Below are 13,310 nucleotides of genomic sequence, written 5' to 3'. Positions count from 1 at the left end.
TTCTGCCTTCAAAACAACAGCAGTAGCAGCATGGACACACTGATACAGCACTCAGGAGGTGCAGGGCACTGCTCTAAACACTTTTCACATGTTAACTGATCTAACCCTTCAAAACTTCTATGAGGTAAGTATTAGCATTCTCCTCATTGTAGAGATAAAGAAACTGAGGTGGGAAAGGTCATGTAACATTAGTGATGGGGCTAGGGTTCGACTCCAGATGTGTCTTAACCACAACTCATAAATTTCTAAAGTATGTCCCTACAATATCTTAATCATAACTCATTTTCATCATTTGAGGGTGGGAGATCCCTGAATTAGTAATGATCCTTTCAAATACAAATGGCAGAAATCCTCTTAAATTGGTTTTTGGAAAAAAAGGGAATGTATTTGCTCAGGAAACTTCAATGTCCATGCTAGATTAGGCACTGGTGGGTCTAGAAACTCAAACAGTAAAATGAAGAATCTTTCTCCATCTTCTCTTTTCACCATGTAAGCTTTTATCTTTAGGAGGCTCTGCCCTTCTGCCAGGCCCCAGCAATCTTAGGCATACCTCCTCAAATCTCCAAAGCCACTATAAATACAGTGTCTTGATGGCACCTGTAAACCCCTGAACTGAGTTTCATTTATTCTGATTGGTCTTCCCTGGATCACTGGCCATCCCTGAATCAAACACAGGGGCTGCAAGGACAAGATGTTGTGACTGGTCTGGGTCACATGTAACTATTGGAGCAAACAGTATATTCAGTTTGACCTGAACCATACAGACTGAGAGTGAAGAGGTGTGGTTCCTCAGGGAAAGTCAGGGCACTGTTTCCACAGAAGGGAGATGGAGGCTGGGTAGGCAGAGAATGACAGCTGGCCACTCAATTAGATTGTTGCATTGGCAATTTCCAGCACTAAAATCCTGTAAATTTTTGCCCAAGGAAAGAAGGGAAGAGGAAAGAACAGGATTTGATGTATATATAAATTCCATTTGCACTTAAATTACCAAAACTCTTTGCCCTCCCAGTGACTTAAAGAACTTCTTTGTTACAGAACTTTTACTAAAATAATTGGACTAATGAGCAAAGATTTATGTAAAATTTTCTTTTGATACTATAATTTTTTTGCTTTAATTTCTTTTTAAAAATATATTTATTGTTTATGCTATTACCTAAAAGGGGGTCCCATTCCCCCCTTTCACTCCACTCCATCCTGCCCATCCCCTCCCTCCCACATCCCCCCCTCCCCCATAGTTCATGTCCATGGGTCATACTTATAAGTTCTTTGGCTTCTACATTTCCTATACTATTCTTACCCTCCCCCTGTCTATTTTCTACCTATCATTTGTGCTACTTATTCTCTGTACCTTCCCCCCCTCCCTCTCCCACTCCCCTATTGATAACCCTTCATGTGATCTCCATTTCTATGGTTCTGTTCCTGTTCTAGTTGTTTGCTTAGTTTGACACTACAATTTTATAATGCTGTATTTAAAAGAAAAAACTGGTGACAACCTAGAAGGGCAATAGTAGTAATTGGTTGAATAAATTATGGTATACCCTCACATTAGAATGTTATATAATTATTAGAAGTGATGTTTTTAAAGAATATTTATGTGAAAGTATGGAATATATAATGTTAATTGAAAAAAGTTAATTGTATAAAAATATATAGTATTCCAATTTTATTTAAAAAGAAACATCTGTTTTGGCCTATATAGGTGAACAGCACTGTGGAAGAGGGGACAGAGATACATCTAAGTATTGATAGTAGCTATCTCTTGGTGGGGAGGTTTTGAGTAATTTTAATTCTATTTTGTATACTTATCTGTATTTCCATATTTTCTACAATGAATATGTAATACATTTGTAATCAGGGAAAAAACCTTAAAGTAATTGAACAGAGGATTTTGAACTTTACTTGTTCTGTTAAATTTGTGTCAGAATAGAGTGAGAAAAGAAATGCAGATAAAACAAGAATCAAACATAAAACATTCTTTGAGATAATCAAGAGTTGATTACATTTCCCTACTTCAAAAGGCTGTTTTGTGAGCTCTTTCTTTAGTAACTATAAGGCTTGATTGTATGCTAAAAAATATTTATGCAGGTGTGCCCAATTCTAGAGCACTTGATATAATGTCAGAAAGTTCAAGCTAATTAAAGATAATGACTTATACTAGAAAAATACTAATTATATTACAACATCTCACATAAATTGTAAAATTCCATTAAATATATGGAAACCCTCTCTGTGCATTTGAATTATGGGTCAGTTTCCAAAAATTCTATTTGTATCCCCTTTTTAGGGCAGTATATCTGATGTGCAATGCAAGTAATATTAAGCCATATAAAATTACTGTGAAAATAGAGATTAGCAGAACTTGATGAAAATGTTTAAAAACATTAACTGATAAAAATCACATCTGTTTAGTTCAATTGTTAAAGGAACAAGAAGCAGTAGCTTTGAAATAAATAATTTTTTAATCATTTTTGCCACATTGACATCACCATCATTATAATCTAATTTTTTAAGTTTCAGCATAATTTTATGCATACTATCTCATTTTACCCTGGCCAGGCTGCTGCTATCAATGCTCTTATGAGAGAACTAAGGCATGGAACAGATACATGGTTTTTCCAAGGTCACACACAGAGAAGGTGTACAGTTCAGACCTTTTACTCCTGTATCTTCTTATATCACCACCTGCCCTTCTTCTTATCCTGCCACCTGCCATTTGGAACTAGATTGTCAATGTTAATAAAACTAATGAAATCTGGATTCTGCATGAAAATTTACATTTTACAAATTTCTTTTACCCAGATTATCTAATTGCAGTCTAAGAACAGTACTATGAGGTAATAACATCAGCACCTGATACTAAATTGAGTCCTGACTGCTTTTTGTATATTATCATATTGTGTTAGGCAGCCTTAAGATGGGCCTCAATAATCCCTGCCTTAATCTGTAAATAACAGTACAACCTGACCAGAATTTATAAGTTTATAACACTTTCCTTTCCTGCCCTTTTTTCTTTTCTCTTCCTTTTCTTTCATTCCCCACCCCCTGCCCCATTTTGCTTTCTGTCCATTGCACTGATCAGAACATTTAGACGAGTGTTAAATAGTGGTGGTGTTAGCATGCATCCTTGTCTCACCTTTATAGAGCTTTACCAATCAGCGTGATGTTAGCTATTGCTTCAGAAAGATATTCTTATTGCAAAAATCTGTTCTGTTTCTAGTTTATTAAGCAATTTATTTCTTCTATTTCTAGTTGGCTGGTTTTTAAAAAAATTATAAATATATATTAAATTTTGTAAACTTCTGGTAGTGTGGGAACATACTGTATTACCACTTGGGCTAGAGATGTGTCCTGGTGTTGTCTCTCCCTAAATACCACTTCTGAGAAATCCTATCTTGGTTATTTTCCTCCAATGGGTAGAAATTCATTTACATGACCTATGCTGACTAGGCATCAATAAAAGGAAATGGGGAGCAAATGTTTTGAATAGGCACCAAAATGGCTAACAAAGGTGATATTAGGGTGATTTTCAAGGGAGGCTGTGACTCATGTCTCAACACATGCCCAAGGGAAAGTGTGTCTAGGAGGATACCCAGGAGCTCTTGGTCTAGTAATACAACCCTGAGTAAAGTCACCATGGACAGGAGAAAAGAATGAAAACTTGAGTTTACTATGTTTGTGTTGTTGATTTCTGTAGAGTTTTAAACTTGCAGGCTAGATATAAATCATTTAGTAGATATAAATGATTAATTTGAATACTTTTTAATATAAAAATAATCAGTGGAGTCTTCATCTCTGAGTATCCTCATGAAAGGAATAATGACCACCTAAAGGAATATTTAGGCATGCATGTACCCAGACTCTGAGGACCAAGATGATGGCTAAACTATTTTTTGAGCTCCTTTCCAGCTCTATCATCACAAATCTATACAGAGATCTGTAGCAATTTTGGGGGCTTCAGGTGATGATGACATAATCGTAAAGTTCTATCAACAATGATGAATCAGGATTTGAAGGAGTTTCTCTGTATAGCTCTCTAGTGATGAAATGTCTGAGCAGAGGCACTTCTCCTACTTCTAGGCAGCAAAATGGTTACTTGTGGAGGTGCTATGCAATTTTAGAAATAAGCAACATACTTTGCTTTAAACATGATACAGAAATTGAGCTGAATTCCACTTACGTAGCCCACTTTATTTTCAGAGTTCTGTGGTCTGGGGTCTAAAGTTCTGAAGGGAGGCAAAAAGCAGGCAGCATATTTTCTGAAATTGCTAAGTGGACCTCAAATGCCTCTGCTCACTTACTTCTTGAAGACAAGGTCATGTCATTTAATTCAGCAGGAATACAAGTGCACCAGCAAGAGAAGAAAAGCTAGCTCCTAATCTCCTTTTTGTATTTTAAATATATATTTCAAAGGGATTTCAAATATGCTTCCCTTGGAAGAGGCAGCACAGGGACCCAGAGCAGGCCTCTACTTCCTGCCCCATGAACAGGGTTAACTCAGGAAAGTCCAGATTCACAAGTCCACGCTGGGTGTTTAAGGTCATGCATATTATGTCTGAATGTGTAACTATTGGCAAATACATATTCTGGAGCAATGTTAAGTTCAGACCAGGGGCATATACTGCTTGGAGCTGGGGGTAAAGTAAGAATGACAGGAGAATCCTGAATAATTTGAGAAAAACACCCCTACCCTAACCCATTTGTCCATCCGTCATTTTTTCCTGGACTCAGAGATTTGGTGCAGGAGGCAGGGAAGGACCATGAAAAAGGTTAAGAAGCAGCACCCTGGGACGCTGACACCCTCTGCCTCATCCTTCTAACCCAAGGACTAGAAGGGATGGGTTGAGTACGAGGTCCTCTCCAAAACTGGACACAGACAAAAACATACTAAGTATATACGTTTGAAAAATGCAAAACCATGTGTGATCCTGTGATAGCAGGAACCACTTCCATTTATCCTCTATTCCCTTTCATTTTCTCCACTAAGGGGGATGGGGAGAGCAGTCTCTCACCTTGCAGTATTTCCTCGAGTGGAAATAGCCTAAGACAAAATTTCCCTCCCTAACTTGCACTTCCAAGCTTCATTTTATATTTTCAGGAAACGAGTCATCCCCATCACCTCCCCACCAGGGGACTGAGCACATCATTATTTTGTGAGGGCTGGAGCAAATGCGCTATCCTTTTTAATCAAAGGTTTTTCAATCAGCGATGGCTTTGAACTCACCTCGTCCTCCAGCGGTCCCTGGAGCACATCCCTCTCCGCGTGATTTCTACCCAAGTTTTTCCTCCTAGAACCCCTTTGACATTTATTTAATCCTTAAGCCTCCTCAAATTATTTCTCAAGGAAGCAGGATAAAATTCATAAACTACAGTTATATGCAATGTTGACATTCAGGTTCACACAGTTGGGGGGATTGTTTGAGAAATGCGTTCCTTATTAAGATGTCCAGGATGCAGGTACCATACCCAGGCTACTACCCCCGTAGTCTCCCACCCCCTGCCCCAATTCCCCGCCGCCTTTGTGCCTCAGTGAAAGTAATAATCCCGTCCTCTATCTCTGGACCCCTGACAGACCCTGAGCCCCCGGCCCGGGGTGGAGATAAGCAGGAAAGCCGGTCCTCGGTGTTAGGGCTCACCTCTCACCTCGGTAGATGAAGCGTGCAGCCGCGTCGCCCTGGGCGATCTGGGGCGTCCCATTGGCTCCAGAAGTCTCACTCCTAATCCGCTCCTTTCCCCCACCCCCACTGGGCTTTATCAAAGCACCGCTTCTCCCAACACTCGGCTCTGGGCTATGCTGAGTCCCAGGGCACTGTACCTCTCTAGCGTCCTTTGCCCGCACCTGTGACCCTGGGCTGCGGTGAGATAGAGCCGGGAGCGAGGTGCACAGAGCGTCAGGCACAGCGCTTCACTAAGTCTGGGCGCCCCAACTGGAAGAGGAGGCGATAGCAGGCAATAGGAGGAGGAGCAGGAGCAGGGGCCAGTCTATTAAATCAACCGGCAGGTTGCAGCCATCCAGGATATCACTGAACGGAGAAGGGATGGGGGGGATGAACAGGTGAGCTGGAGTGGTGTTGGAGACTTGGCGGTGGGAGCTCCGAGGTGCTTCAACTCTTTCTTGCTTAGGCTGTAAAAGAAATTCTGCAGCTGATGGTGCTCTCAGGCCTTCCTATTGGAAACGCTGGAGGGCAGCGCTGTCCACTCTATAAATCTGGCCTATGGGCTTGGAGGTTTGGACACAGAGTCACACCTCTGGAGCCCACTGTTGGCTGTGGCCCAGGCAGAGAAGGGGCCAGTTAGTGCAAGGAGAGGCAGACTTCTTTCTTCTTTTCTGGGGCCAGCCTGGGTCAGAGAGAGAGAGAGAAAGAGAGTAAAGAGATGGCAGGTTTGAACCTGTGGCTCCTCCAGGCAAATTCTCTGCTTTCCTCGAGGGGAAAATTACAGTCAACCTCCACTGAGTGCTTTAAAGAGAGGAATGGGAATGACATGGGGAAGAAGGGGAAGAAAATTGGGGAGGAGAAAAGTAAAGGGGGCAGAGAGGTGGGGAGGATAGAAAGGTGGGGAAGGCAGAGAAGAAAAGGAGAAGAGTTAGGATGGGGTGGTTGGGACTGATACTTCAGGTTGGCTGAGGATTTTGCTTTGTTCCTGCTGTACCAGGAGTAATCCACTTGCTGCAAGGCCAGAGAAGGTAACTTGAGAAGAAATTTACAGAATCCTAGCACTGCTGACGGAAGCTTCCTGAGGGCTTCTGCCAGGAACTGAAACCCTGAAGCTTTACATAGATAGATTCCCCGATATTTTGGGGGGAGGAAACTCAGATCATTTGAACTACAACTCTGGCTGATGGGAGAGAAGAGATGGGGAGCCACAAAATGACATAGGAAATCTTTTTTAAAAAAATATATTTTATTCACATAGGAAATCTTATGCAGACAATATGACCTGTAGACAGCCTGTTACAAGCTTTGGGTCAAAAGGACCTCGGAGCCTCTGTATACAACCCATTTGTTCCTCTAAATTCCTGCCTCACACTTGCCTTTCTTGTGTGTAGCCTTATGGCTGAATTGAGAAGTGTCTGTCTGTCTGTCTGTCTCTGTCTCTCTCTCTCTCTTTGACAATTATAAAAGAAGTGATATCTTACTGGATTCAGGAAGTAAACATGTGTGCCCTTCTTACTTACTGCTGTCTGTAATGCCTCCCAATATCAGCAGGGGCTGGGTGATGAGTATGAAATGGAATTTTGCTGAGCAAGAGAAAGGAAGGTTGGCAAACTGTAGTCTTGAGTTATAATTTACTTCTCTTAATCCTATTACACTAAGAGAAAAGATTTAAGTGGACTAACACCTAATAGGAGAGTGGGATGGAAGGATGCTTTTTTTTTCCTACCAAAAAAGATGGTGCTTCCAAGTTATCATTTTGAAATGTGTTTGATGATCGACGTGTTATATAAAAATAAACAGAACAAGAATCATTCCTCATCTTTAAAAATAACCTTATAGGATCAAAGATTTTAGAGATCTCAGGAGCAAGTAACGGTAAGGGCAACTCTGGAGTCCTTCCAAAAGATGAAGGAAATTTGAGTTCATTCTGTTATTTTTATTTTTTTTGAAATCAACTTGCCCATTTTTTTGGTTATTGCAATGTAAGCAGCTATAGAAACACGTATTAGACTTGGAAATGCTCCTGAACATACCTCAGAATGCCCTACCTTCTCAAGCTATTTAACTTCCGGGATATATTTTACCACTATTAATGAAGAGTCAACATCTGCTTAATTAGGATCTAATAATTCAATTTGTAGCCTGTTCATTTGCATTTCCAAGGGACTCTATGAGAGCTTTAAGAATGTAGGTGGATGTAAATCACATGCCAATTTCATAATGAAGAATTTCATGTCAGTTAGAAAACATCTACAAGGCCAGGCAGTGAGGAACAAATACCAAATGATCTCACCTTTAACTGGAACATAATCAACAGAAGAAAAAAAGGAAACAAAATATAACCAGAGACATTGAAATTAAGACCATTGTAACAATAGCCAGAGGGGAGTGGGGAGGGGATAGTGGGGAGAGGGGTTTACAGGAGCTACTATAAAGGACACAAGGACAAAATCAAGGGGGAGGGTAGAGATGGGGGAGGAAGGTGGGACTGACTGGGGTGGGGTGGAGGGATGGGGAGAAAATGCAGACAATTGTAACTGAATAAAAATATATAAATAAATAAATAAATAAACATCCACAAGGATTGAGTGGAGCCCTAGGCATAACAAATTCATCAACTTGCAGTGAGAACTCAAAAATCATTAGGAAGAAATTAATTGATCAAATTTATTCATTCATTCAAATAATGTTGGTTAACACCCACCCTGTATCAACCATGAGTCAGCTTCTAGGAATACAATAAAGAAGATATAATTTCTTCTTTTGCACATCCTAATATCTAGTGGAAAGACTCATTTGTGAACTAGTAAATCCAATCCAAAGTAATGGTTGGGAGAATGGGGGAGTTCAGGATGCTGTGGGAGCAGAAAGGAGGGCAATCTAAACCAGCCTCGGGGGTCAGGGAATATCAGCTGGAGGTGGGGGCAGCTGTAGCATGTGTATAAGAGGAAGGGTGGTTGGTAGTGGTGGGTGTTGGGAAAAATGAACAATAGCTTGTACACAACCCCAAGACCCATCCTAATCACCACTGGGATGATGGAAACTATTATATGAAAAAGCCAGCATGCACATGGTGCATTTTTCTACGAGGAGTTAGACTAGAAGCTTCTTAAGGTAGGGACTGTGTATAACCTATTCATCTCACAGGATAGAAAATAGTCAAGATACTAGCAGACATTTGTTTGTGGTCTCTCATCTCCCTAGTGAGAGTGGGAATAAAATGGGAAGGGAAGGAATTGTGGTGGGAGGAGCCACACAATCCTAGGTAATCTCCATGTGTATTCCACCAAATAATCCCAATAACCCTATGACAGAGTTTTTATTTCTTTTACTGTTGCTTTTAAAGAATGAGCTTCAAATTTCATCCTTTGTCTGTGGTGTGACAAAGGCTAGAGGGTGAGTATGAAACTGTTACAGAACAGACCTGGGGGTGGGGAACAATATACTCTTACCGAATGGACCCACCCTTGTGCTCTGGGGTCCCCCATCCCGTACTAGGTTCTCCTTGCCTGCCACCAGGGAAAGACGTCTCTCAATGCCAGAGATTGTTGAAAAGGAAAGGGATTATTTAAAGAGTTATACAAATTTAAGAGTAATAACTTAATGTCTTCATTGAGAACCCAAAGTCCTTTAGAACACCCACAAACACACAGTCCTTTCTTCCCCCTCTGCCCAGTCCAGGATACCATATCTCAGAAAAAGAAATAGAAGTCATGGCTCTTCTCTGCCCAAGCTGCGTGGTCCCAAAAAGACGCCACATGGCTGCCGCGACTGGGTTTAAATCCCAGCGCCAATCTTCCTCTGCCGCACCATTTCCGACTCCTCCCACAACTGGCCACAGCTGCTAGCATTCCTGTATTTTCCAGCTTTCCTGGGCTGCCATAGAAAGTCAGGGCAGGTGTGGTCCTGTGGTGTGGAGCCAGTCATCTCCAAGCCCTTACGCAGGCTCTGTAACCAGGGGGGAGTTGCCTCCCAGTTACATCTAATATTTCCTAGATAACCCTGAGTTCTGGATCCCATTACAAATTCCCATTTTTATTCCTCCCAATTCCTCCCTGTTAAAATATCTATAGGTGGCTTTCTACGTTAGTCCACTTTCAGTAAGTTATGCTATGGTAACAAAGCGTAACTCTTAGATATCAGTAACTTATTATAACAAAGGTTTATATCTTGCTCACATTATGTATTAGCTATGGATTGGCTGTAGGTCTGGGCTGCATGGAAATGGGCCTGGGAGTGACAATATACTGTGAGCAAATTATTCAATTGACAACCGTTTTCAGTGAAGCTTTTGACATATTCTCTTTACAATATTTATTTATTGACTCCATTAGCTAATGGTGTTCACTAATCCCAGGATACAGGGAACAAAATAATGAATCTAGGTTGATTGACTTAATTGATTAGAACATGCCATCAGGGTCCATACACTGCAGCAACAGTTGTCCTTGCACTAAAGAAAAGCTCCATTCTATGGCCACAACCTGACTGTTTCTCCATGTTGGCACACATTAATATTTGTTCCCATAAGAAAATAAGTAAGAAAGACTAGGTGGATTGGGATAAACCTAACATGAACAAAACCTCAAGCTCTAGTCTGAACAGTGGCTTATCCTCAGCACTTTTCTTGAGAGCTTGTTTGGAGGTTTTAGCAGGACAGCACAGCTACTTGTGTATACCTCTCCTCTATGGGGGACAGTTGTCCTCTTTGACTGAGCCCACAGCAGTGAGGGAGGAAAGTGACACCAGCCAGCCAGATCAGCCCAATCAACCCTGGCAACCAATGGGTGACAGATGTCAGCCAGACCGCCCTCACATTCAACATACTTCATTGAAAGTGATTGTGAAAAACAGCTCACTCGGTGAAGAGTAGAAATACTTGACATGTTTTCAATAAACATTTCTTGAACACCTTCAACTTGGAGTTTGAAAGACGTGTACCCAGTCCCTGACCTCAAGGCACTCAAAGTCAAGGTAGGTGAAGGCACTTCAGCCAATTACTACATGAAAGTGCTGAAGGAAGAGGGGAACCCATGTGGAGGAATTGGAGCTAAAGTAGACTTGGAAAGATGTGTAGAGTATGACTGGGCTCTCTCGGTTAGGGCTAATCTTTTTGCCTGGTTGTCTGTCTTCTTGCCCTGAGAAAAAGGAGGACCTCAGGGGTAAATACTTTGCTTTCAGATGTATAGGCAGTATGTGGTAGAGGTGAGGTTTAGACTCATGACTGGCTCTAAAGCCTACTCTTGTTTATCCACTGCAGTGTGTTCCAGGAATGGAATGAGGGAGCTCCAAAGAAAGCTTGGTTACAGGACTGAGGGGGCTGTGGGACTCAGGTTCACCAAAGCAGGGGATTCCTGTGGGAATATTTGGTAGTGAGGGTATGTTTGTGTATGGGAGGGGGAAGCAGACTGGCGGTGGACCAATCACAGAGCCCCTTAAAATGTGTATATTATTATTATTATTATGTTATATTATTACTTTGTACAGAGACATAACTTTCAAAACACTTTCACTGTTTTCACCAAACCCAGCAACTTCAAATCATTTTTTCAAAGAATACAGTAACATAACATATTAGGTAACAATAACATCTTAACTTTATTTTATTTTTTAACATTATTTATTGTTGTTCAAGTACAGTTTTCTGCCTTTTCCCCTCCCCCCCACCCCAGCCCTTTCCACCTCCCTCCCCTGTTTCAACCCCCCCATTTGTTATTGTCCATGTGTCCTTTATAATTACTCCTGCAAACCCTTCACCCTTTTCCCTTGTAATCCCCTCCTCACTCCCCTGTGGTCACTGTCAGCCTGTTCTCAATTTCAGTGTCTTTGGTTATATTTTGCTTGCTTGTTCATTTTGTTGATTAGGTTCCTGTTAAAGGTGAGATCATACGGTATTTGTGTTTTACCACCTGGCTTATTTCACTTAGCATAATGCTTTCCAGTTCCATCCTTGCTATCCCAAAGGGTAGGAGCTCCTTCTTTCTTTCTGCTGTATAGAATTCCATTGTGTAAATGTAGCATAGGTTTTTGATCCATTCATTTACTGATGGGTACTTAGGTTGCTTCTAGCACTTGGCTATTGTGCATTGTGTTGCTGTGAACATTGGGGTGCATTTGGATTGATGTTTCAGGGTTCTTGGGATATAATCCCAGCAGTGGAATTGCTGGGTCAAGAGGCAGTTCCATTTTTAGTTTTTTGAGGAAATTCCATACTGTTTTCCATAGTGGTTGCACCAGTCTGCAATCCCACCAACAGTGCACTAGGATTCCCTTTTCTCCACAACCTCTCCAACACTTGTTGTTTGTTGCTTTGTTTATGATGGCCATTCTCAATGGATAACACCTTAACTTTATATTTACTTTTTTATTTTAATAGCTTTATTGAGGTATCATTTATATAACATAACATTCACCTGTTGTGAGTGCACAGTTCAATGGTCTCATTAAATTACAGAGTGGTGCAGCCATCACAACAATCTAGATGCAGAGAAGCTCCATTGCCCTAAAAAGCTCCCTCATGCCCATTTGCAACCAATTTCCCTGCTCCCACCCACCCCATGTCATAGGCAACAACTAGTCTGCTTTCTGTCTCTTTAAATTTGTAGTCTGGTGCACATAAGTATGCAATATTTTGTGCCTGGCTTCTTTTACTTAACAAAATATGTTTGGGTTCACCTGCATCTAGCATGTACCAGTACTTCCTATCAATTGGTGAATTGTTTTCCATTGTATGAATATGGCATATGTGGAAAATTAAGTCACCAAGTGCTGAACATTTCTGTAATTCCTTAACTTGAAATAGCACTTTTAAATTTACAAATCACTTCGACATACATTTTCCTGAATCGCAGGAAGAGGTAAAAACAGGTTGTTATTCTCATTTTATCATGATAGTAAGGATGATAATAGTAGCTGATATTTTTTGAGCTCTTACTATTTGCAGCACTGCTCAAAACATGCTGTGTGTGTTAATTCATTTAATCTTTGCAGCAACTCTTTGCTGGTATTCTCATCTTTTAGACTGATGGATTGGTTCAAAGAGGTTAAGTTCTGAAATTTTTGCAGCCAACGGGTGTGAAAATGGGAGTTTAAAACCAGGCAATCTGACGCAAGTAGTGAGGCCTAGGGAAGTGATGAGGTGATATGACTTATTCAAGGCCACTGCTAGTAAATGGAAGAGTTTTTCCCCTCTCAATATAAATATATTCGATATAAATTTATTTATCAGATCCCAGAGAATTTTAGGCACCTTAGATATTAACATATGCCATACTTCTCTTTTTGTGTAGATGAGGATACTGTCTGAGAAAAGTAAGATGTATATGATCTTTTCCAACATCGCATATCTGGCCTGGATTAGATCCCAGGTTTCCTAACTTCAAAGTTGTACTTTTGTAATTAGCTTCCTTCTTAGAGATTGATACAAAGCCTGATGTGATGGGGAAAGAGTGAGCTTGAATTGAGGAGGAAGATACTGAAATGGGCAGTAAAAGCATGGAGGAGACAATTGATTTTCTATAAGTTTGGGACACAAAGAATACATGCATGACAGAGCCCCTGACCTACTTCAGTTCTAGTGCCTTCTTGAATTCACAGGTGACTGGGCCAGCATGAGAACTCCAAGTGTCCCACATGTCTATACAGTGGGAGTTGGCC

General features: G+C 40.9%; 1 long non-coding RNA gene across 2 annotated transcripts in view; it reads right to left on the bottom strand.

The window, feature by feature from the left end:
* LOC123478898 (uncharacterized) overlaps positions 1–5,967 on the bottom strand; it is an 80,046-nt gene extending 74,079 nt beyond the window's left edge. For both annotated transcript variants that reach the window (XR_008425621.1, XR_008425620.1), the window contains exon 1: positions 5,641–5,967. This is a non-coding gene — a long non-coding RNA (uncharacterized lncRNA). The remainder of the gene's footprint in view (positions 1–5,640) is intronic.
* Positions 5,968–13,310: the final 7,343 nt, after the last annotated feature.

The sequence above is a fragment of the Desmodus rotundus genome, chromosome 11 (assembly GCF_022682495.2).
Source record: "Desmodus rotundus isolate HL8 chromosome 11, HLdesRot8A.1, whole genome shotgun sequence".
In the NCBI taxonomy this organism is placed as follows: Eukaryota; Metazoa; Chordata; class Mammalia; order Chiroptera; family Phyllostomidae; genus Desmodus; species Desmodus rotundus.
Note: the sequence above shows the minus strand (reverse complement) of the source record. Positions and strands in the feature narration are given on the sequence as shown.